Raw genomic sequence first — 22,134 nt, 5'->3', positions numbered from 1 at the left:
TTGTATATTTCTAGAATTGTAAATGCAACAGGATCCTAAGAATATATTTTAACACTTAGGGCATTATGGTCACAGGAAATAATAATAACTTTAAAATCCTCAATTTCAACTTACATATATATGTGAATGGATAAACAAATTTTGGTATAGCCATACAATGGAACATTATTAAGCAATGAAAGGGGAACAAATTACTGATGTACACAATATGGATATACCTCCAAATAATTGTCCTTAGTGAAAGAAGACAAGCAAAAATATACATACCTCATAACTTCATTTATATATAATTCTAGAAAGTACAAACTAATCTATAGTGACAAAGCAGATCAGTGGTTACCTGGGGATGAAATGAGCAAGCCAGAAAAATTACAAAACAACACAGGAAAACTTCGGAAGGGGGGTGGAAATATTCATTATTTTGGTTGCAGTTGTTTCATAGTGTAACAGCTATGGTAAAATGTTGAATTTCACCGAATTATACATGTAATTAAAACAAAAGCCATTGCTTTTTTCACTCTCCTCCTGTGAGTACCTAGTACTGCTTGCCAGAAATTAAATGATGCATCATGAGGTCATCACTCTTGCAATTAATGCAATGGGTGCTCATTTACTTTTGTTTTAAAATTTTCTCATTTTGTAAGTATCTATATCCAACCAGAAGTATGCCAAAGTATGACTGCACCAGCTTGCAAGAGCTGATTGTGCAAATCTGTTCCCAACTCCATGTTCAGAGATGGCATTAGCAATAGCTCAAATTCAGTCATTGTGCAATATTTATACCCCAGAAATTGGCAAATGATATGGCTCTGTCCTGCTGAATCTGAAGCAGGACTCATCCCAAAATTTAAAATTGGGTAATCAAGTATACTGACAACAACAAATAAGATATTTAACACTGAAAAATAAAATTCTATTAGTTTGTAAGAATTTTTAAAATCACCTTTCTTTCACTAAGGGAAGTTTGTACCCCAATGATTCTTGGTGCCTTTGGAGTAGACTGAGTTTTAAGGACCCTGGTCATTTGAGGATTTTGTTGTATTGTTTACCACAGTATCCTCTCTAGCCACCTAGGATTATATAGAAAAATACAGAAATAGATAAACGCGAATGTGATTAATAACAATGCTGAAAGAATATTAGCCTACCAAAGACACACTCAGGCTTTAGTGAATAACTTTACATAACCTCAGTTTTTAAATACTTGCATATATTTTCTTCAATCATGAAATCAAAGCATGGTGCAGAGTTTGTACAAATACACAAAAGGAGAGGGTTCTACGTACAGTTGGCTTTATTTCTTTTTGCTTTTGTCTATGGAAGATGTTTAGCTGACATAAGCAGAAGTTGGCCAAAATACTGCCTATTGTTAATTTCCTGTATAATTCTCCTAAATGAAGCAGGTTAACCTCAATGATAGTAGTAAAAATGTTCCATCTTATGTGTTTCTTTTAAGTGTTGCCATTATGGTGCTACTGAGCATTCTCTTTTGACAAAAAGAAAAAATGTCATGGACTGCAGTCTTCTTCCATCACTTTTCCTCACCAGTTCCATTAATGTGCTTATAACACTAGTGCCAGTTATTTTATGTGATAATGCTTCTTATGATATTTGTATATTTGTTTGCATTCCAATTTTGTTCAATAATGACTGTGTAAATTGCATACATGAAATAAATGTAAATACTAATGTAAAAAAAAAATTAAAAATTGGGGAAGATACTCTGGGACTGCCCCAAACCACTTACAATGGAGCTGGGTTCCAGAGAAAGAGGCACTAAATGTCAGGATAATTAGTCCAAAATTATTTGTTAGGGGAATGTTTTAGCTCTCTAGAACTGCTGAAATGCAGTGTATCAGAAATTGGTTAGTTTTAAAATGGGGACATAGTTTACAAGCTTACAGTTCTGAGGCCTCACAAATGTCCAAATCAAGGCATCATCAGGATGATACCTTCTTCCTGAAGACAGGCTGCTGGTGATCTGGGACTCCTCTGTCATATGGTCAGGGACATGGCAATGCCTGCTTCTCTCTCTCTCCTCTTCCATCTGTGTCTTTCTCTCTCAGCTTCTGCATCTTTCTGTTTCCTGTGTGTTTCTCTCTGGATTTTTGTATCTGAATTTCACCCTCTTATAGAGAGCTCCAGTAACAGATTTATGACTCACCTGGGCATGTCTCAACCGAAACAACCTAATCAAAAGGCCCCACTTAATAATACATTTACACCTGCAATGGATTAGCTTTAAAAAACATGATCTTCTGGGGTACATACAGTCTCAAGTCACCGCTGGGAACTTACGTGTAGAGAGCTGAAGTTACCTTGTGATAGACAGAGAGACAGTGAGAAATTCACCTGAGTATGTCTGCACCTATGGCGACTGCTGTACAGATTATATATGGCTGAAGAACAAAGGTGGCTAAGTGCCAGGAGCTTGCATGAGAGTATTGTGAAAACATCTAAGAATGCTCTTTTCTCGAAACAAGATGTACCTGGGAAGGACGGTGCTCAAAAGCTTGGCATGTTATGGGAAAGAATGTCTGAAGAGGGCAGGGGTAGATATATATATACCACACATGTTACTACAAATCATTTTTCAGACAGTTGTTTGGTAAACATTTACCAGCTCACCACTAACTATAACCTACCTAAACAAAAGTTAATTGGGGTCCTTAATTTTTAATAGTGCAAAAGGACCCTTAGACCAGAAAATCTGAGCATGATGAGAGGATTGACAAGGAAGGGAAAGGCTTGCCTTTATCTATGGAACTAGAAAGTGTTACTAGAGAGAAAAGCAGAAAGAAAAAGATGAGGTTTTCAGATACTCACCCCCATCAAGGAAACTTTTGTAGGGATTCAAACTTTTGTTGTCTTCTCCAACTGTCGTCATTGTCATTCTGCCATAGGGCTCATTGTTGGCACAGCTTTTCCCCAAGACCAGGAGAGTTTAGGGCTGGATCATTAGCTCCTTCTTGATTTAATAGAGCCCAAAGAGCTGCTCTGAGGGTCGGGGTTGCCACATCTTCTGGCAATCACCAAATAACTATCATTTTCTTTCCCCTATAACCATTCATGGACAAAAAAAGAGCAGCTTTTAAGATACTGCTTGGAAAAGAGTAGCACCAGACAATGCTTTCTAGATAATAGGTTCCAACACCAGCAAGTGGGGTAAGAGGTTCATGACACGAAGAATCAACCAACAAAATGCCAAGATCTGATACTTTTACCAGCAACTCTGAGGTAACCAAGGTACCGAAAAGCTTTAGAGCCAGCACCCTTTCCTCTGTTCTTCAGTCCCCACCCGAGTCTTTGTAAGTGACCTGCACCCTTTTAACTATTTAATGTGGCATAGAGAACCTCAGCGTGCTAATGTTCCGCCATCTCAATTGAGAGCTCACAAGAAGGTAAATGGCTGGAAAAAAAAAACTTCATCAAATAAATCAGTAGCAAGTTGATTACATTGCAAAATTCTGTCTTCCTGTTCCATCAGATGTCAGATATATGCACCTTAGGGCTTTTTCATCTTCACTGCATAGAGGTCTGATCGTTTCTTGCCAAAAATGGGAATTTGCTGGCTTATTTCAGCCAGCTTCTTTCAGGTCTATGTCTGAATCTAAGATTGCATCCTCAGTGCCAGCTTTGGCTAGAGTCTTACCCCAGGGATTCTGTCCCCAGGCAACAGAGGAGGCTGGGTCATCTGGGATAGGAGATGTTGTGACCACATACATCTGCTTATCAACAGTTGGGTCTTGCCAAAGCAACAATCAGCTGATCCAAGATACCCCAAGAGCTGGCAACCTCTCTGTGCTTAGGCTTGTGCAAGCTCTGCAAAGCAGATGTTGCAGCAAATGCCTAGACCCCTTTTGCAGTAAGGGGTATCAAATGTAGACAAACTATCACCAGGATTCAATGTCTGAGATTCTTGAACTTTAATTTCCCCAGTAACATCAATGTCAAACAGATGCATCTTTCTGCAATTTACCGGTAAATTTCCTTCAGGCCCAAACACAGCATGGGCGTTAAATAATTTCTCAGCATCCTCTCTGGGAGTGGAGCCTCTGGTGATATGCTGCACACATTTGCTACTTCAGAAAGCATCTGGGTGAATTCACCAGGAAGTTTTTGGGGGGCATACTTTTTTTGTGTATTTCATGCTGTATGGAGAATTAAAGCATTGTGACAGAGGGAATCTGTCAACTCTTTCGATTCCCTGCTTCAGGAACCTCGTGGACAAGATCAAATGATATTATCTGATTTGATGGAAGGAACTTGAAAGCAAATGAGGGCCAAACTGAAAGTGGCTATAGTTCTGCTGGGAAGCACCTGCAGTGGCACTTGCTGAGCGTGGGTCTCAAGGCTGATGTTCCGAGTCAGAACTACATTTGTATATATATATATATATATTTATTATTACTATTATTTTTGCATGGGCAGACACTGGGAATTGAACCCAGGTCTCCCGCATGGCAGGCAAGAACTCTGCCACTGAGCCACCGTTGCCCACCCCAGATATATTTTTGATGTAGCAAAATACAGTAAGATGATTGACTATTAAAGATACATCAAGGTAAAATTCTACAGAGGATACCAAGGACATTGCAATTCAAGGTGATAAAGAAATCATGTAAAGTTTTCCACTGTTAAAGGAGATCTTGTCCATCTATCATTTAAAGGATGGATGATCGACACAAATTGCTGAGGTATAAGTTTGACTGTTAAGAAAGAGCTTATTCATGTATCATTTAAAGAGATGATGATACTCACAAATTGCTAAGGTATTAAGAGTCCACTACAGTTGAGAGTGATGCAACTGTTGATTTTAAATATTTACAATATACCAGAATCCATAGGCTTTGTATCTATATAAAATAATTATGAACATTTTAGAGGTCAACTTAAAGCCTTTGTAGTGACATGGCATTTTAAAACTTTCTCTTAGCATGCATGAATAGACATTTCAAAAAATAATGATCTAGTTGGAAAAGGCTATGAAACATGCTGTAGAAGAATAATGTTCTTACAGGAACAGCTTTCACGGGAAGGCAAGTTTATGCAATGCTGAAGGCAAAAGCTAAAGTCCTTGCGATAGCCTATAAAGGCTCTTACCATGTCCCCTATTCTCTCTTCTCTACACTCTTCTCCCATCACTACACTTCAGTCATCCTGGGCTTCTTGTTATTTTTCAGACACATGAGCCAAGGTCTGCATCCGTTCTTTGTGTAGTTTGTTCTCTCTACCTGAAACACTCTTCCCCCAGATATCCTTGTGTTTTGTCCCATCACCTCCTTCAAGTTTTGTCACCTGCTCAATGAGGACCACACTTATCCTACATAAAATTGCAAACCCCTTACCACCAACTCACCCCTCCACCACTCCCGCTTCTTATTTTCCATGGCACATCTTACTTCTAACATATGTAATTAGGTACTTATTGTGTTTTTAATTCTACCCACTCCAATGAGAGCAGAAATTTTTGAATCTTTTGTTCGCCGTTATATTCTGCCAGTGCCTAGGAAAGAACCTGAAACCTAGAAGACATTCAGTAAAATATGTTGAATGTATGAATACACAAGTTGTTTCTAAGATACATGCCCTCCATGGCAAAGGTTTCTTTAAGAGGCAATGAAAATACCTCTTATAAATTTAATTTAAAAAATAAATCTTATAGCTTTTGTCAGCAGGAATATGAGGATCTACCATATGTGGACAAAGGAACTAAGAAAATAAACTATCCTCGTTCTCTATGAGTGAATTATTACAGATAGAGCTTAGCCTCACTACCAGCACGATCTTAAGGAAGCCTGCATTAATTCCTGCATTCCTTCTGTCAGTTAATCAAGAAGCATATTCAGCCCCTGCTGGCTACTATACTATTGGCACAAAGGAAAATAAGAACCCGCCCCTCTCCACATGGTTAGCCCAGTTTAGTAAATTTGAATGTTTCTTGCCTTCCGAATGCCTATTTATTCAAAATGGATTTTAGTAAAAGATAATAAAGTTCTATACACATTTATCTATAGTTTCGGTATATCTCCAGTAAGGATTTCATTTGATAAGCTAACCATTGAAGGCATAAAAAACCAAAGGTCAAGAATAACCAATATGTTCTGGAAGAGGAAGAAGAATTTATATCAATAAGAATTTACATCAATAAGCCCTATTTCTAATAAAAAGACTTATTATAAAGCAACCGAAATTAAAACAGTATGGTATTGGCAGAGGGATGGACAAATACAAGATGAAACATAATGGAGAAGCCTGCCTGTAAGGAAGCTTGCAATATGAAAGAAATGGTGTTGCAGATTAGTGGAGGGAGATGGATTATTCAATACAGGGCTTAATTATTTAAATATTATTCAAAAATTTGATTTTCCTATGGTATAAAATTCTACCCTTCCACCACAAAAAGAAATTCCAGATGACCTAAAGGCTCAAATGTAAAAGCAAAACAACAATATTTAGAAGAAAATTTAGGAGAATATATTTCTGATCTGGTAGCATGGAAATTTTTTTTTAAAACAGGATTTAAAAATACCGTTAACATAAAAGAAAATTTTAGTTTTCTTTATCAAATTCACCACAAATAAAAAAGCTAAATACAGAACAGAAAACATACTTGTCTTATAAGTAAGGAATGCAAGAATATTTATATATATAATCAATAAGAAAATTACAAACCACCAAGTCAATAAGTGGACAAAGCACATACAATTTAGAGACTAAGTTATCCAAGTGGCCAATCAACAAATGAAAAAATGTTCACACTTACAAATGAACAAGAACATTCACGTCAAAACAATAATGACTTAGTATTTCACAATCATTAGACTAGCAAAAATGTAAAAGTTTTACAATGCAAGTGTTGGAGAGAATGTGGAAAGGATTTCATCACGTTGATAAAAAGATAATTTGGTCAGAGTACTTAGGAGGACATCACGGAAACATGCAATAAGTTGAAGGTGTTCAAATGCTTTGACTTAGCAAATTCTAAGTATGTCCTTTGGGCAAACTTTTGCACAGGTGCACAAGGAACCATGCATAGGCATGTTCAGTAAAGCTCCTTAATGCAAGTGATATATTGGGAATAATCTAAATGTCCATTAACAAGAGACTAGGTAAATAGGGTTATGTTTTCACAAAGAATACCATAAAGCAGTTAAGTAAATGTGTTAGATCCCTATGTGTCAAAGTGCCAAATTAGTGAGAAAAAAGCAAGTCACTGAGTAACAAGGACAGTATGATACTATTTATAAAATGTCTATAACACATGATTCAACTCTATATTTTTCTTATGATTATGTATTTAATCAAGATAACTATCATCCATTTCTCCTACTTCCAGGAACCCATAGCACCCACTATACAAAAATGTTGCATGGTTTTGTGTTTTTAGGGTAGCCTTTATCAAATTATTATGATTATAATGATTTGAGTCAAAAGGGCATAATCAGCTATCTTCTCTCTTGGAAATGCCTCCCGTACCATGGTTATAGTTAGTATCCATAGATTAATCCTCTTTCCCCAAATCTATCTCCCTTTCCCAGATTGCTCTTTTGGATGTCAGAGCTATGTACTACAATAGTTTCCTAACTATCTCCACTTAGATAACTTTCAGGAAACTAAAACTCAGTACGTCAAAGACTGGGCTCCTCTTTCCTTCCAGTTCCCTCATCCCTGCCTTCTATTTCAGAAAATGGCTCTTTTCCCTAATATATTGATTTATCGCTGAGGAGGATATTATCCCTTACTCTTCTCTCCCAGTTCCCACACCCAATTGACAATGTACTCTCAATCATTTCTCAAATATTTATTGCTAACTTCCAAAGGTAAAACCAGGCCCAGCCCCTTTCTCTTTAAACTGGACTGTTGCCACAGATTCCTCACTAATCTGCTCCTCTCATCTATTCAGCTCAAAGCAACTTAAAAGCAAATCTAATGTGTAAATTCCAAAATGCAATGTCTCTAATATGCAATATGCCCTTTATATGTCCCCAGCTTAAAAATCTTACAGTGATTCCAAGTACCCTTAGGTCAGACCTCTTAATATGGTTTATAGGGTTATTTATGAAATGATGTTTGTCTCCTCCCTCCACACCTCTTATCTTCTCCTCTAAATACTCCAGCTGAAATGAACTCCTTTTAAATCCTTCATGAATCATATTTTCTGTCCTCTAGGCTTTTGTCTTTCTGAGCCTTATTCATTAAAAGCACACCCTCCTCCACCTTTGTCCAGGCAATTCGTGCTCGCTCTTTAAGACTCACAATATATGCTGCTTCTTCTGACTCCTATGACTGAATCACATGCTCCTCCTTTGTACTGTTTTCAGGGCTGCCACATCTGGGTGCACAGGTTGTGCACTGCACAACTCCAGCGAGTATTATTCCCATCATGGTATATGTGAATGGTGACCTTGGAGTTGTGCAATGTAGTAGGCATGTCTCTCTTACAGTGCTAGCAACACTGTAATGTAATTGACTGCTTACCTGTCTCTCACTAAATAGACAAGTAACATTTCCCCAAAGCCCAGGAGTCAAAACACAAAAGACCCTGAATCTTCACCTCTGCCATAAGGCCATAGAGCACACATCTTATACTTAAATACTGGGTTATCATCTTAGGGAAAGAAGCAGAAAAGGGAAAGGCTATGAAAAACTGAGAATTTTTATCCAAGAAAGAATCAATACTTTCTAAAAGGTATAATGATATGCACTTGTTCAACAGAATATAAGCAACCTGATAGCAGGGATTTTTTTTTCTTGGTTCATTCTTCAGTCCCTTTGCACCAAGCAGCACATCTCACACACAGTAGATGCTGAAGAAAGGTTTTGTGGAATGAATGTGTAAGGTGGTTTTAGGATCAGATAATTGAGGGCCCAGGGGAAGGACTAGAAGGAAGCTATACCTGCATTCACGTTTCATATGACCTTCAATTAGTGGCTTCTTAACATGTATCACAAAAATATAAAGAAATTGTAATTTCTTAGTATCAGGCATCTTTGTAAATTTCTTTAATCCAGTTAAGGTTAAGACAGGGGAAAGAGGAAAATAAATGAAATGCATGGGGACTAGCTTCACCGTAAAGGAAAACACACCATATGGATCGCCTGGCTATTTAACAAGTCATATCTCTATGTAGTATTTTACAGACCCACAGAACTTCCAGTTACGCTATCTCCTTTGCTACTCACCATAGAAGGTGGAGACCAAGCAGCCATTTCCTTCCTGACAAGATAACAGAATCGCTCTACCCTAAATAGAGTTCCTTTAAAATTTTCTTTAACATCTTAAAGGTCATAAACTAAAAGTTAATTGTCATGAGCTTTTGGTTATTGCTCAATTGTATTTATTTTATTTTCAAGAAAGTTTTCTTTCTGTTGGGGAAGAAAAAAGAAAAACAGAAACAGAGAAACTTTTATGGAACTGGTTTGCATGCTAAGTTATCATAAATTCTCCCCATTTAACCTTAGGATTCCTTGAAAACATGTGAGGTTCACGGACATATCAACCAAGAAAGGTATTACCTATAGGTACTTTAGTGACAGTTATGATTTCTTTCGTATTTCCTATTCAAAAATAAAAGAAAGTATTACTAAGTCTATTTCCCCCCTTTTTAATCCCCTTTTCAGACTACATATTTAAATTCACCCTATATTGATGCAATTATTTCCAAGAGGAGCTAAACTCCACATCAAAAAGACAACCAAATAATGTCAATGCTTGGCCAAGTTTCTATTTTTAAAAGTGTTTAAACTATGTGACTTCAACAAATTAGAAAACTTCTGGATTGGTTTCTTTCTTTACTGCTACCCACATTAGCATGTGTCACTTACCAGTAAAGAGTCTTTTCTTAATGTTTAGATCTTGAAGAATGATTTTTTTTTAGCGGAATACCCTGTATCTTATAGCTCAGTGGTAGAGCACATGTTTAGTGAAACATGATCTTATTTATTATACATAATTCAGTTCATATTCAATTGTAATTTCACTTAGTTTATTGGATCTTGGCTCAACTTGAGAAGATAAATGACGTGAATGTACGCTTCAATGCCAGCTTAAGCAATTCTCTTAATATCTATATGCTTCCTCTGGTAAAATGTATCCTGTGTTTAGCTGATAGAATGTCACGGTGTCAGACTCATTTTTCTTAGCTTTTAAATTTTGCTCCTCCAGACCAACTGGTGCCTTACATAAAGAATCGCTTCTCAGAGCACAAATAGTAGCATGTCCTTTCGTAAAGAGATTGGGCAATGCAGCCATTTACTGATTGATGCACATATGTATATTCCCCTATTATCCATAATTGAGATAAATGAAAATAAGTTTATTTTTCCTTCAAAACGTGTATAATATTATTTGGGTAAACCCTTGTCTCTTTAATTCATCTAATTCCATGATATATCTTAATCAAGTCATTTCTGAAGATTCTGCTCAGCTGTTTTCACTGTGAGATTTTTACACTGATTCTGGTATTTGATCTTCATTTTCTATATGGCACGTCTCTCTGAAAAGTTTACTTTGCCAGCAACACAACTTAAGTGAAAATTATTCATTTCCCAGCTGAATGCTGTTTCAGTTATTGACAGCAGAATACAGTAGTTTACAGTAAATTGCCATCACATAACAATTATTCTTGTGACAGTTGGAAGAGTGACTAATTTTGCTCCAATTCAGAACTCTCCTGACAACAAACGCCTTCATTCTAGCCCTCAATCCACCTCTTCTCCTGAGTACAAATATTCAGATGTTGAGAATGAGAAGCTGCTGGGGCCATGGAGATTCCCCATGCCTCTGGCACTGGCATTGTTGAACAGCCAAGGAAGGAAGGAAGAGAATGCCTTAGGACTTTTTATAGCTAAACTGCTTCGTATTTCCAAAAAGTGCTACATACATGAAGGAATGCCTCATGCAGTGAGTTATTGCTGATTGTTGCCTGTTTTCCTGATAACTCTAATTCTTGACTGGAGAAGAGCAGAGAGAAAAGAAGAGAGCTTAATAGATAAACAATAAAGACATGGGATTTTTTTCATTTGCCTTCCATTCCAAAATCTGTTGCATTGAAAGATAATATGTATTCAAGTAATTTCAGTATGCAAAAAGTCAAATGCATGGATCGTTTCCTCCAGTCATTGTTGACAGTCACTGAAAGCCCATTCACACTGCTGCAAAGGTGTTTTGGCTGTCAATGAGCCAGCGGTTTCTGTGGAAAAAAAACAAACTTTACTAAAAAACAAAAAAAAAAACCCAGAATCTCATTAAAAGGTCTCTGTTCAAAGACACAACAGTCATGTTTTGCTTTGTTTTGTTTTAATGCAGATAATTTGTGTTTTGATGTTTAAGCATTTATTTTAGTGCTGGCATTAAACATCTTTCAGACATTAACTTCAAAACACATCATTTTCATTTTGGTTTTGAGAGTTAAATTGTAACAAAAATCAAATACACGCTTGAATGGCTAAAAATGAGTGTTGTAGGGAGTTCCTAAGAGCTTCAATATCTTCAGAGTCCAAATTTGCAGTAGCTCCAAAAAATAAGAGAAACCATTGGGATGGCTAGGGGTCTCTGCAGGATTCCCTATGTTATTTTGGCAATATAGGCTTTCCCATGATGAGGAGACATGAAAAAAGAAATGTCCTCCAAAGTGAAAGTTCTCCAGAACTGAGTATTTCCCAACCTACCCATACCCTTAAAATATTTTGTCCCCACTTACGGTATCTTCTGAGAATTAACACTCAGAATAGGAATCATCTTTTCTACAGAAATTGCAACAACTGTTGATTAGGGTTTTTTTAAATTTATTTTCTTTATTAGAGAAGTTGTGTGTTTAAAGAGTAATCACATAAAATACAGCATTTGCATTCAGCACCCCATCCACCAATACCTTGCTTTGGTGTGGAATATTTGTTACAGCTGATACATATTTGCAAACGTACTAATTTTTTAACAGTAGTCACCTTTGCTACAATTGATGAAAATTTATTAAAATACTACTATTAACTATCTTCTGTTGGGTCTGTTTTTTTTCCAATATACCACCCTATTATTAATAACTTGCATTAGTATCGGATATTTTTTACAATTCATTAAAAAACATGCTTACATGGTGCTATAAACTGTAGTCCATTGTTTACAATAGGGTTCACTCTTTTATGCTTTATGTAACATATATGACCAAAAGTTTCCCCCTTTAACCATGTTCACCTGTATAATTCAGTGATGTTAATTACACTTACAGTAGTGTGCTACCATCACCATCATCCATTTTCAAACCTTTACAATCAACCTAAATAGAAATTTTGTACAAACTAAGAGTCAACTCCCCATTCTTTAATACTCCTCTATCCCCTGGAAGCTTATCTTCTAGATTCTAACTCTATGGTTGTGCACGTATTAATTAGTTCATATGACTGACATCAAACACAATATATACTTTTGTGTATGGCTTATTTCATTCATCATAATGTTCTCAAGGTTCTATCCACATTGTGAAATGCATCAGGACCTCCTTCCTTTTTATGTCTGAATAACATTCCAAAGTATGTACATGCTACATTTGCTTAACAATTCATTGGTTGATGGGCACTTGGGTTGCTTCCATCTTTTGGCAATAGTGAATAATGCCACTATGAACATCAGTATGCAACTGTTCAAGTCCCTGCTTTCAATTCTTTGGGGCATATGCCTAGTAGCAGGATTGCTGGGTGATATGGTTAATCTATACTTAGCTTAATGAGGAACTGCCGAACTTTTAGCTGCACCATTTTGCATTGCCACCAGCAATGAGTATTCCTATTTCTCCACATCCTTTCCAATACTTGTAAGTTTTAAAATAGCCGTTCCAGTGGGTGTGAAATGATATTCCTAATGCAATGGTGAGGTTAAGGCATTTTTTTCAAGTGCCTTTAGGCCATTAGTGTATCTGCTTTGTAGGCATTTCTATTCAACAACAGTCCATTTTTAAATTGGGTTTTGCTTTTTTGGTGTTGAATTACAAGATTTCTTTTACTATTCTGAATATGAAACCTTATCAGATATTTGTTCCCAAATATTTTCTCCTATTGAATAAGTTGTCTTTTCACCTTCTTGATAAAAATTTTTGATGCACAAAAGATTTTTCTATTTATCTAGTTTTTTTCTTATGTTTGTGCTTTGGGTGTAAAATCTAACAACCAAGATCCTGAAGATGCATCCCTACATTTTATTCTAGTTCTATAGTCCTGTTGATTATATTTAGGTTTTTGACCTATTTTGAGTTAATTTATGTATATGATATGAGATAGGGTTTATCTTTCATTCATTCATATATAGACATTCAGTTCTCCCAGCACCATTTGTTGGAGAGACTATTCTTTCTCAATTGAGCAAACTTGGCAACCTTGTCAAAATTCAATTGGCCATAGAAGGGAGAGTTTATTTCTGAACTCTCAAATTAATTCCATTGGTCAATCTGTCTATTTTTGTGTCAGTACCATACTGCTTTGATCACTGTAGCTTTGCAGTATGTTTTAAAGTAAAAAATGTGAGTCCTCCAACTTCTTTTTCAAGATATTTTTGGCTATTCAGGGTCCCCTGCTCTTCCAAATATATTTGATAATTGGCTTTTCCTTTTCTGCAAAGAAGGCCATTGGAATTTTTATTAGGATTGCACTGAATCTCTAAACCATTTTGGGTAGAATTGACATCTTTATGATATTTAATCTTTCAATTCATGAATGCAGACAATGTCTTCCCATTAAATTACGTCTTTGATTTCTTTTAGCAATGTTTTGTGGTTTTGTGTGTACAAGTCTTTTACATCCTTGGTAAATTTATTCCTAGATATTTGATTTTTTTAGTTGCTTTCATAAATGGAATTTCCCAGGTTGCTTATCACTAGTGTATACTGATTTTTGCATGTTGAGCTTGTACACTGCTACTTTGTTAAACTTGTTCACTAGCTCTAGTAGCTTTGTTGTAAAATTTTGGGGACTTTCTATGTATAAGGTCATGTCATCTGCAAACAGTGAAAGTTTTACTTCTTCCTCTCTAATTTGCATGCCTTTTATGTCTTTTTATTGCCTAACCAACTAGAACTTCCAGTATACTGTTGAATAGCAGTGGTGATAGTAGGCATACTTATCTTGTTCTGTATCTTAGAGGGAAAGCATTTAGTCTTTCACTATTGAGTATGATGTTAGCTATGCATTATTCATATATGCCCTTTATCATGTTAAGGAAGTTTCCATTTATTTATTTCTTTGTTTGTTTTTACATGGGCAGGCACCAGGAATCGAACCCGTTCTCTGGCATGGCAGGTGAGAACTCTGCCTGCTGAGCCACCATGGCCCGGCCCTTTTTATTTATTTTTCAAGTGTTTTAATCAAGAAATGATGCTGGATTTTGTCAAATGCCTTTTTTGCTTCAATGGAGATGACCATGTGATTACATTAATTATTTTTCTTAAATGGAACTACCCTTGAACACCTGGGATAAAACCCACCTGATCATGTTATATAATTATTTTAACGTGTTGTTGGATTTTATCTGCAATCGTTTTTTTGAGGGTATTTTTATCTATATTCATAATAAAAACTGTCTGCAGTTATCTTTTCTTGTATTATTTCTATCTGGCTTTGGAACTAAGGGGTGATGTTGGCCTCATAGAATGAATTAGGTAGTATTCCCTCTTCTTCAATTTTTTGCAAGAATTTGAGAACTGGTATGAATTATTGGGGGAATGACTGGCAGAATTCACCTATGAAACCATCTGGTCCTGGGCTTTTCTTTGTGGGGAGGTTTTTGATGACTGATTCAATCTTTTTATTTGTAAATTCGTCTCTTGGAGCCTTCTGTTTCTTTTATAGTTGTAAGCTGTTCATATGTTTCTAGGAATTTGTCCATTTCATCTAGGTTGTCTAATTTTTTGGCATGCAGTTTTTCATAGTTTCCTAATCTTATTATTTTTATTTCTGTGGGGTCAGTAGTAATGTTATCCCTCTGATTTACCTTACAATTTCTTCTTTTATCCACTGATTGTTAAAGAGTGTGTTATTTAACTTCTGTGCAGTTATGAATTTTGCTGTCTCTGCCTGTTACTGATTTCAAACTTAATTCCAGTACATTCAGAGTGATGTTTTGCATAATTTCAATATCTTAAAAATTAATTTATAAACCAATATGTGGTCTAGCCCGGAGAGTGACCCACGTGCATTTGAGAAGAATGTACATCCTGTTGTTTTGGGGGTTTAGTATTCCATATACGTTTATTAGGTTTGGTTCATTTGTCATATTAATTAAGTTCTCTGTTTTCTTATTAATCTTCTGTATAGATGTTTCAGCTGTTGATGAGAGTAGTGTATGGAAGTCCCCGACTATTATTATAGAGATGCTTATTTCCTCTTTTCAGTTAGGCTAGTTCTTGCCTCATGTATTTTGGGGCACTATGGTTAGGTGCATATGTATTTATGATTGTTATTTCTTCTTGGTGGATTGTCCCTTTTATTAATATACAGTGTCACTCTTTGTCTCTTTAACAGCTTTTAACTTAGAGTCTATTTTGTTCTATATTAATATAGCTACCCAAGCTCTTTTTTCATTATGATTGCATGGAGTATCTTTTTCAGGCCATTCACATTCCACCTATTTGTGTCTTTGAGTCTAAGGTGAGTCTCTTGAAAAGAACATATAGTTAGGTTATGCTTTTTATTCATTCTGCCACTCTGTGCCTTCTGGTTTGGGAGCTGAATTTATTAATATTCATTGTTATTACCATGAAGGCAGTATTTATTCAGTCGTTTTGTCCTTTGGTTTTTATATGTCATATCTTTGTTTTGTCTCTTTTTTCCTTTATTACAACCTCCTTTTCTTTATCTGATCCCTTCCTCATTTCTGTTTGTCTATAATTTCAAAATATTTTATTTGTGGCTACCATGGGGTTTACATGACACAACCTACATCTACAGTCTACTAATTAGAAAAGGTACCAAACTAACTTCAATAGTACACATGTTGGCTGCTCCCATGACCCTCTGTTTCTCTTCTTTATGTTGTTTGGTCCCACCTTACCACTATATGTTTTGCATGTCCATTTTTTTCTGGAATTATGCCTTTTCTTGTTCAATTGTATTCTGACTATAGAAATTAACGAGTAGAGTTATACATTGAGGTTACAGTATTATTGGGTTTTTAATTTACTCTTTTAATTACACTCGCTGCATTTCTTCACACTCAAAGCCACTCTCTCTTATCTTTTCCTTTCAATCTATAGAACTCTCTTTAATAATTCTTGTAGGGCATGTATTTTTTTGATAAAATCTTTCAGTGAATATTTTAAACTCCTCCTTATTTTTTGAAGGGCGGTTTTGTCAGATAAAGAATATTTTTGGCTGGCAGTTTTTCTCTTTCAGTTCTCATTCTCTCTTCTACTAGTTAATTAACGAGAAGAGTTTCTCTAACTATAAACTATTTTCATGTCTCCTGCCTATTAGTGTTTACCTATTTAAAAATATTTTATATTTTATATATTTAATATTTGTTCAATATGTATTATATTTTTACTATTGCATTTCATTATATTCAAAATTCACCAAAAAAGAGATCAGTGGCTTAAAGCAATGCATTACAGAATTACAGATGAAAGCAGAAATAGAAATCTTCCAAAGCAAAAATGAAATGCAAATATGTGTGTGCTGGGGAGTGAGTTGTTCAAAGTTACATGATAAGAAAAAGTCAAGGCTATTTCTATTTTATATGACTTCCTAATATTAGATTATCATCATTAACCAATATTTGCATAGCTTAAAAAGATGTAACACTATTCTGATAATTAGATAGAATTGAATATTAACTATAAAAGAGCCTTTGTCCTATTAATACAACAATACTCACCCTTCAATAACATAATTTCAGAAAGAAACCACATTAACATGCTCAGGATAGAATATGTACTTATCATAGGGAAATGGTGAAATTAATAGGGAAAAGAACGTTCAGTAATGTGACTCTTCACTGATTCTTGATAATAGCAATATAATATAATAACTTTTAATTGAACAACAAGCACTCTTTCAAATGTAGACCCTTCAAATGTATGCATGATCTCTCAGCTGTAAAATAAGTCTATAAGGAAATCATCATTATTCCTATTTCACATAGATGAGGAAACCAAATTCAGGGGTTGTTCTGTGTTCAACTGGTAAAAGTTTCATAATTACATAATATTACCAATGGGGTTAAACAGAAGAGGCAAAGCTGTAATTTATTCTCAGGTTTGTTGAATTCTAAATTTATGCTCTTTTCATTTTATTATGCTATCTTCTATTTTAATGTGTATAAAACTGTTCCAACATCGTATTTAACAACCTAGTTAGTAGAACTCTTTTCAGCTGTTTTAAAACTAATCAACTCAACAACAATTTTGTTTCAGAGGTTTCCTTTCCTTTTCTCCTCCCCATACTCCTTTCACAAAAACAAAACCTTAAAAATTACTTAAACAAAGTGGTCTACCAAGTCTAAAGTAACCATAAACTCTAGAAATATGAGAATGTTTCCAAAATACTAGCATTAATATGGATTATGTATATCTCTAGTGAAATTCCATAGATTAATTTCTCACTATGATTTTTTTCCTGGGAGCATTCAGCATATTTGAATTAATCCTGCCTTTTAAAAACATTCCTAGAAATTAAAAAGTAATACCCTTTGAAATGAATTAGGTTTTTCTTTGAATGATGTACTAATAAATGAGACGTTAAGTGAAATTTTAACATGGATAGGAATCCAAGAAAGACAACCTGTATAAATACATCTGGCTTCAAATAAATAAATGGTAACTGGAGATGATGTACAGAGGAAAGAAGAAATAAGAGAAAGGCTCTAATCTGAAATAAGTAAAATCTAACAAAATTAAATGCAAGTATCCAGTGTTTTCCTCAAAAAGCAATGAAGTGCAAGGTTAATGAACTAATCAATAATTCCATTGCTTCACAGTGATTACTAATGTAAAGAGACAATAAATAGAGATTACAAACAGTAATTTCAATCACTGAGATACAGAATGATAATCATCATCCTTCTATAGTACTTTTTCTAAAATAAACTCTTTCTATAGCCATGGCAAGTAAGCAAATTGTACAAAATTTCTAAATATCGCCTACAAATCATTAGCAATTGCATTCCTTAGTAAAATATAAAGCATTCAATTTGTCTTACTACAAACTTATCATCAACTTATCCCCCCAAATAGAAAGCCCTTCTCAATTTTCCATTTTAATAATGACATCACTATTGGTTCAAACTTCCTTGTATTAGTATATTCTATTAGTGGCCTTATGCTTCTTTCTAGTACAAGAAAATATAGTCTCAATTATATTTTAATTTAATTATATAATAAGTGAATAGCAATCAATTAAATTTAATTAGTAAGATAATTAGAAAATATTCACAGAATATTTTTACAAGAAAACATTTTCTTCTTAGTACCTAAAAATGTCAAATGAAACAACCAATAAGCTGTCAAACATTTCTAAAAATCCACAGTTCTAAAAATCCACAGGACCATTTGAATATTGTAATACTCAAGGATAAAAATGTAGACATATTAGTCACACTTTTTTCCTAAAAATCATCAATAAAATCATGACACTATCATTTTTATGCTATGGATTGGTGAAAATTCTACCTCAAAGGGCAATTGTTTGAAGTTACAAAAAATTAATAATAGCTAAGAGAAGAAAAGATTGGTTGCAGTAAAAAGCCAATGATGAGATTTATAATTCTTCACTCTAACTCCATGTCCTTATCATTAGACCACTTAAAAGGTCTTTAAAAAGTGTACTTCATTCCTGCAAAGAATTCTTTGAGTTTGGAGACTATCATTGCTTCTTTGAGATAAACGTAAAATTAAATGTGTTGATAATATTCTCATAACCATTTTTCTGACAATGATTTATTCCTGAATCTGTAATTTTTTAAAAATGAGATTATTTCTGGAATTAAAAAACAAAACTGTTCTTAGACAGAAAATACCACTCTAATTAATAAGAGAAAAATGTATCATCTGAGAAATTAGCATGCGAAAGCAACACTGCCATCTAAATACTACTGTCAAACCCATTTTCAAGATTTAGGACTGTGTACTTTCAAATACTCACTCTTGTATTACTCTTAACTAGAAAATATATGCACTGTTTTAAAAAAGGGAATAGTTCTGGACATATTTAATGACCATATAAAAAAATTCCTCTGCCCCCTAGGAAATATTCTAATAAACCCCTTTAGGGAAGTCAAAATTTGCCTGGAGAAAAGTGATTCTTAAAGACACGTTGGTTTGAAGGGTTTGCTAATCTAACATTTACATATTGATTGCCATTTAATGCCAGCATTGTGCTTGGCAAAATGGCATACAAGGCTTTTGTCTCAATTATCTAATGACTCACAATTTAGTGGGGAAGTTAAGATGTGATATGTGGAATAAGAGGCACTAGTTAGTGCAATTTGGGTCCCTTTAAAAGGAAGTATCCCAGGATCTCACGGAGAGAAGGGCCCTTGCACTTGGGCCGTTCCAAAAACTCCTAGTGGAAGTCAAAGCCAAAAAGGGGGAATGCAGCGTTTTGCCAAGTAGAATTCTATAGGAGTAGAATTGTTGAATGAAGAGATTATGTAAACCAAAACCCTGGAGGTGTGTGAGATCGGTATATATAAAACAAGATTACTACCAAGTGGAGTCTCAAGATAATTCATTAGGCAGTGGTGGGTTGTATCCACCAGCAGAGAGAATATGGCACTGACAAGACAGATTAAGATTTAATAAGATTGTGGAAACTGGAGAAAGATGACAACTGAATACCAGGTCCAAGAAGAGACAAAAGTTCCGAAACTTAAAACAGAAAATGGCTGATAAAGGAAATACCAATAGATCTACAGAGAGCAAAAATAACATAAGGATGGAGGAAAATTATATTCCTTTAAAATTTTCTAATGAAACAACCAATTCAACTATAGCAGTTGATACATATAATTTTGAGGATAATAATCAAACTATTCAGTTGTTACAGATTAAAGATGATCCCCCAAATCAATGTATGACAATTACCCAGGCATTTCACTTAAAAAAAAAAAAGAAAAGTAAAAACAAAAACAAATGACTGCAAAGAAATCTAAGCAAGAGGCTGCTGTCATTCCTAAGAAACCTGTGCTGCTGGGATCGTATTGTGGCCAAATTGTCCAGTCTAAGGTTAATTCATTTAGGAAATCTTTACAAGTCAAAGATGTGAGTTCTTTGGCAACCAAGAAACTTTCAGCTACTATCTCTGAAGCCACAAGGTCTCAGCCTATAAATACCAACAGTGTAATAGTGAAAAGTAATAGAACCTCGAACCTAACTACCATGAAATTTATGAGCACTACATGTCAGGACAGGCAACTTGTGCAACCTCCTATTCGAAGTCACCATGATAATACCCAGGACAAGGTGAAACAGGGCACCAAATTAAACTTCTGCCAACCTTACAATCCAGAAAGGCCTACTGGAAGGGGACCATTACAATTAAAAGCAGATTTATCTAGGGTCCAAATAAATTCTTCTCAAGACACAAAAAGAAATGAGACATTGTCAAGAACCCTGACTTCTGAAGTTATAACCAGGTCTACTTTATCTTCTAATACCAAACTGAGAGAACAGTTCAAAATCATTGACCAGCGAACATATACTGCAGCCAAAGTAACCTTTCATAGATCAGCTCAACCCAGACAAACTGCAGAAGACAGAAAAACCCATCTGACTGAGGAGAATGCTAGCAAAAGAAGTGCAGAAAAGGCCTCCTAGCTCTCTGTTTACCCAGCTAGAACCTGAAGGATAAAATGAAAAACCAGTTGGGTCTTTCTGGACAACCATGGCAGAAGCAGATGAACAGAGACTATTTACTGAAAAAGTAAACAAGACATTTGTGAATGCCTTAACCTAATTATTGAGAGATGCTCAAAAGAAGAAATCCTGGCCACATTGAATGATCTAGTTAAAAATTCCAGATGTGAAAAAGCTTGTTAAATGTCGGATATGTCTTGCACATCTTGAATCAATCACAAGTCCTATTGAAACTATTATCACAATCTATGAGAAAGCCATTCTGGCAGGGGCTCAGCCTATGGAAGAGATGCGACATGCAATTGTAGATATTCTAACACGGAAAAGTCAAGAAGAAGTTAATTTTAGAGAAAATACTGAGGCTTATGCAGCCATGGAACGAATCCAAGAAGTCAACACTGAAAATACAGGTATTAACCTGGAGCCAGGACAATAGGAAATACCAACATAGAAAATAAACAACATAGAAATTCGATATTTCGAGATTATGAAAAAGAACAAGAGGACAAAACAAAAGAGCCCATCACTGATGCTAAAAACCCCGATAAAGATGCCAGAGCGAGCTGCTTTATTAGATATCTCTACCATGCCGTACTTGCAAAGTGTAAAAAAGAAGATGCAGTTTGATGATCAAATTGTACATTTAAAGAGCTGAAGTTTCTAACACCAGTGAGATATTCTCGGCTTCTTCAAGAGAACAATTTCAAATTGCCAGATGTGTTAAAAGACCATTAACCTTGTGTGTCTTCATCGGAACAGTTTTTAAAAAATTGGAAAATGAAACAGATATTTTTGTATCCTGTCCTAATGCCAAGCTCTGTGTATGGATTCCGAGAGTGAGACAGCCCAAGAGAACTAAAGCTCTTCTAAGGAATGGAGTTTTAATATAAATGCAGTAATGCTGCATCATCAGAAAATGAGATGTTATAGCTTACAATTTGTATTTCTATACAGGAAGGTATTTTGTGGTAAACTCAGTGGATATTAGAAAATTTAAAGCTAGTCTGAGTTCCTTTCTTAGTTAAAATTTTAACTTCCATAGCTTCCTTTGATGTAGTTTATAGACTTAGAAAAGAGTTAAGGATGGAATATATTATTAACAAGTATCGTTCTAGTTTAGGTGGCATTTCTAAAATAACTAATGAACTTGTTTTTCTGTATGATATTAAAACTTTACTGCTACATCATGTGCCCTGAAATCTGACCGCTATCTCCAGTAAACATTTCTTTTCCTCTCACACATAAATACCACCAAGAAAATTGTAGTTTAAAGCCCTGAAGTAATACTTAAATGACA

General features: G+C 35.1%; 2 pseudogenes; one reads left to right on the top strand and one right to left on the bottom strand.

Annotated features, from left to right (window-relative positions):
- Nucleotides 1–3,505: 3,505 nt before the first annotated feature.
- Nucleotides 3,506–5,390, bottom strand: LOC143683090 (omega-amidase NIT2 pseudogene; annotated as a pseudogene).
- Nucleotides 5,391–19,805: 14,415 nt separating this feature from the next.
- On the top strand, nt 19,806–21,727 carry LOC143683088 (cytoskeleton-associated protein 2 pseudogene; annotated as a pseudogene).
- The last annotated feature ends 407 nt before the right edge of the window (nt 21,728–22,134 follow it).

The sequence above is a fragment of the Tamandua tetradactyla genome, chromosome 5 (genome assembly GCF_023851605.1).
Source record: "Tamandua tetradactyla isolate mTamTet1 chromosome 5, mTamTet1.pri, whole genome shotgun sequence".
NCBI lineage: Eukaryota > Metazoa > Chordata > Mammalia > Pilosa > Myrmecophagidae > Tamandua > Tamandua tetradactyla.
This window is presented reverse-complemented; position numbering and strand designations above follow the sequence as displayed.